The following is a 4,932-nucleotide window of genomic DNA, read 5'->3' as shown; positions in this document are numbered from 1 at the left end:
AAAAGAGTTGTTGCAAGGTTTGAATGGTTGGATTTGCTTGAATCTGACATGATAATTGATTAGGAAACCTAATCCAGGGGGTATAAGGGCGTTCGAAGATTCAAATCTTTGACCTTCTTCTCCACTCTTCACCACTTGTTCTGGGAAGACTTTGAGAGAAGTATTGTTGCATTTTCGAATCTACAAGAGGCATTCAAGTAACAAGAGATCAAGAAAGCAAAATTTTCATTTGCATTGTTTATTTACATCTTGTTTTCATTGCATTCTTATATATGAGCTTGTACGAGGTTTCTCTATCTCTGTATTATTTCTAAGCATTAGTGATTTTTTATAATGGAGTGTGTGCACTATGTGAATCCTTGGATTAGTCACATAAAGGAGGGGGATAACAAGTAAATTTTAGTGTTAGCATTGCTTTGTATTTTAGTGACCACACTGGAGAGACTCTCCAACACACACTATGAAGTGTCTATATATATATATATATATATATATATATATAGGTGCCCTTGGGATGGACAATTGACCACTATGAAGTCTGAGAGTTAAATCTCAACTAGTAGCCGAATGTCTGTCCTCCCCATGTATTATTCAACTGCTCAAGGCTAGTAGTCATACGTAATTTATCTTTTTCATATTAACATAAGGACCAATTGATAGAGACGCTTAAGGCGAGCGAATCATCTTTTGTTATATATATATATTAAGTTTAAATTATTATTATTTTATTTTATTTAAGTGACTTCTTCTTTATGTGCAACTCAATCACTGGTTGGGATTTATTCCGCCATTTGCGATTTTCTTTACATTTGACTTAATGTCTTCTTTACTTTGTCATGGTCCTGATTCCTATGGACTTGGATTACTATTGACTTTGACATTAATATTGTTAAAATTAGATCATTTTTCTCTAAAAAGAGGCTCTTTGTCGATCTAATTTTTCACAAAATGAACAAGCTTCTTAATTGGTCGATCGATCTAGTTTACTTCATTTTCAAAGATGAATTAATGATCAAAGAAAATGGCAGTCAGGATTTGGTAGTGACTTACACTACTAGAAAATGTGGCTTTTGCGTCAAGCAAAATTGCGATGGCCAGTTTGTCATCGTAAAAGATTAATATTTACGTTGATAAAATTAGCCATCGCAAAAAAATGGTAGCATAATTTTTTTTGCGTCTAGAATCTTTATTTACGACTAAAAATACAGTGACGCATATAATAAGATCTTTTGCGATGGATATTTTGAGCATTTACGATGCATTTCTGACCATCGCATATATCATTACTATATGCGATCGAAAATAAGATTAGTTACGATGCTTAATTATCCGTTGTATTTAGTTATATTATTTGCGATGAGGAAATTTTTTTATACGACTGGTATTAATGGGACACAAATGATAAACCATGATCTAAACCCTAAGCCCCCTTCTTTTCTCCCTCTCGCCAAATTTTCCCTCGGAGCCATCCCTCTCCATTTCTCCCTCTCGCCAAAAATCATAGCCATGGCAAGCCCTTTCTTCCCGAACTCGACCTTCCCAATCCCCGTTCCCTCCATTGTCGCCTTCCCCAAAGCCCTTTCCTCCCGAACTCACCCTCCCCAAGCCTCTTTCCCTCCATTGTCGCCTTCCCCAAACCCCTTTCCTCCCGAACTCGTCCTCCCCAAACCCTTTTCCCATCCGGTGGAGCAATGGCTGAAATAGAAAGTATGTACTAGAGTTGTAGCTCTTGTTTCGTTGATCGAAAGTGTGGCTTACGGTGGTGGTAGTTGCGGCATATGGTGAAGCAGTGGTCGCGTACGATTGTCTTGTGGCTTATGGTGTTCATGTGACGGGTAACCTACTCTCCCGATGCCTCTTTCGCATTCATCCCCTCTCCCCTTGCTGCATCTATTTCCTTTGTTTCTTTGCCCCCCTCACTTTCTTTCTTTCTCCCTTAGCCCTCCCCTCACAGTACGCCTCCCATTCCCACCGGAACTTTGCTGACTACAGTATCCAGAAAGGTCAAATTACCCCTCTTTCAATCCTTATTGTTCTTTATCTATTTTGGGTTTTCATTTTCTTCCATTTTTTTGGCACTTGATGTTTAATGGCTTGTATTGCATGATATATGTAGGAGCTTTATCCTTGTCTAAGTGGAATTTGTTGATACATTTAAATCATGGGCTGAATTAAGCTATATTTTTTTTTGTAGAAAATCTAGAAATTACATGGTTGTTTATAAGCAGCATTTGGTTGATTTTGGAGCATATTAATGATATTTTGGGATTGAAATTGATGGCTAAATATTGGGTTCAGTTGGCTGCTTGTTAATGATAACGTGAGGCTTAATTATTACTTGGATTATTAGGGGGCTGAAAACTTAGTGAAATGTTGGAGTTTTAATTGCTGCATTGCATGAGCTATTTTTTCCTTGATATTTAGATTTTGGATGAATTAAATTGCACCTAAAATGTCTTGTATTTGAGCTGCAAATATTTGAGTTTTTACCATCCAACTAAGCCTTTTTTCCTTTCATTTTCCTTTTTATCTTCCAGCTGATTCTTCTCCTCTATTTTCACTTCTTGTTGTGGCTGCTTTAAGAGCTTTTAATCGTGGAAAATCTTGACTGGAGGAAGAAAAGGGCTTGGGAAGGACACTCTCACCTTTTTTACAAGGTAATTTTCCCTTTCTTTCTCCTTTGTCGGATGGTTTGGATTTGAAAAGTTCAAGCTAGATTTTGTTGGTTCTTGGTAAATGTTAGTCTTGTTTGTTGTGAGCATGAATTTTTTTCAGGCTTACATGTGTAGATATAAGTTGAATGTTAGTCTTGTTTGTTGTTGAAACTTGAGCTTAAATTGTGAGAGTCCTTGTACTTGAACTATTGAATTCTCTAGAGCATGATTGGGCTTTGTTTTTTTGAGCATTACACAAAAATTTTGAGGTTTGGATGTGCTAAATTGTATTTGATTTGTGGAGGTGAGAGTGTGAGCTCTTCTTGCATAATGTAGTTATTCAATCCTTAAATTTATGGCTTAAAATATTAAATTTGAAAGGTGCATTAACAAGCTGGAAATTGTTGAAAATTTTATTTTTCTTGTTAATTTCTATTGGGCTTGCTGTTTTTGGAGCTTAACATTATGTTTATTTTGATATATATCCATTTTATACATCTATATATGTGTTTTATGTTAGGTTGATTTGATGGATAAGAGTTGGATAGATTTATGTGATTCAAAATCAGCTGAGTATGTCTCTGGAGTTAATAGCTTCTTGGAATTCGTATTTAGGGACAAGTCTTCTTATGCACAAATTGTGTGCCCTTGTAACGTGTGTGATAATTGATATTTTAAGAATAGAAGCGAGGTTTCAGAGCATTGTTTTTTTAATGATTTTCTTAAAGGGTATAAGAATTGGACATACCATGAAAAATCTTATGTATGTCGGCGAAGAGAGGATACTTCACATAGTGGGAATGAAAATGCTAGGGATGATATGGTTGGAATGCTTCATGAAGCAATGGGAATTCCTAACGTCCATAGAAATATAGATAATGATTCTCAATCATCACCCGAGAATATTGAACAGAATGCTGATGATGCAACTAATAGATTTTTTTAATTATTGAAAGATGCAGAGTCTGAATTATATCTTGGATGTGTTAAGTTCACAAAATTATCATTTATTGTTTGTTTGTTACTTTTGAAGGTAACGAACGGGTGGATTGATACTTCCATTGATATGCTTAGAGCTAGCACTTTAAGCTTTGCTAGTGCAAGAGATAGAACTCCACATGAGGGACAAGTTATATATTATGGGGTTCTAACACATATCATTAAAGTTAGATATATGAATGATCTTCAGTATACGAATGATCTTCATGTGGTAAGATACCTTTCTCGTAATGCTTGGCTGATTAATGGAACAAGATTTTCCTGTGCTATATATCCTATTTGTTTTGTTTTTTTTTCACACTCATTTTGAATCTCGATGACATGTTTGGCTTATTGTTTTCCAATATGGTTTGCAGATGTAAGGTGTTGTGAATTTCTTTTGTCAAATTTCTACACTAATCGATCAGAATACTCAGGCCTTTCACTTGTTCATGACCGCACTTCTCCAGGTTAGATTTCTAGCCAAACTTGGTTCTATCTTTATTCTTCTAGGATGCCGCAATGATTTTTGACCAGGAAGCAAACATCTGCAGTTTTTTTGACCATTCCGTATTGCTATATGGTGAGCTTGCAAGATTTGTATTGAGGATACTGGGCATCCGCACAAGGCTACCCAACACATAACAAGGAGAAGCTGTTGGGTAGGCTTGTTGGTGGAGACGGGCGGCCTCATATGCGCTGTTTGAGTACAATTCCAGCACCAAATGTAGCTCTCGGTTCATCTCATTTAGCTCCGAGTTCATCTAATGCAGCTCATATTTCTTTGAAGTCAATCCCAGAAGGATTAATGCAAATGATAATTGATAAAATAGGGGAGTGCGTACTTGAAAAGGCACGTGCTGAAGCACGAGATGAAGTTGTTGTTGCCTTAGAGAATTTCTTCCAAACCATTGTTGCCGGAGCAAATAATGATCCGAATAGATGATCTGTGAGAGCAGAAGGAAATGCAAGTACACAGGTATTATATTTTAGGTGATTAAAACAATTTTAAGTTCTTTCTTATAATTACTTTGTAATTAAACTACCTTTTATAAATAGGTTGCTGATGCATCGAGTGTCCATAAGCCAAACGACTCTTCACGTTGACTTGGGATTTATTTGAGACGATGTTCTATGGTATTAGCTAGGTTAGTGAATTTGGAGTACTTATTAGCCAATAGTGTATATGAGCTGGAAATGCCATGTATTGTTGGATTTTAATTGTAATTTGTATTTGGTGAAAGTTATGAATGACTAAAATATATTTATCTAATAATTGTGTACAGGTTGTTGAGACCCA

Source organism: Zingiber officinale, chromosome 8A (genome assembly GCF_018446385.1).
Source record: "Zingiber officinale cultivar Zhangliang chromosome 8A, Zo_v1.1, whole genome shotgun sequence".
NCBI lineage: Eukaryota > Viridiplantae > Streptophyta > Magnoliopsida > Zingiberales > Zingiberaceae > Zingiber > Zingiber officinale.
The sequence above is the reverse complement of the archived record's forward strand: the minus strand, read 5'-3'. Positions refer to the sequence as shown.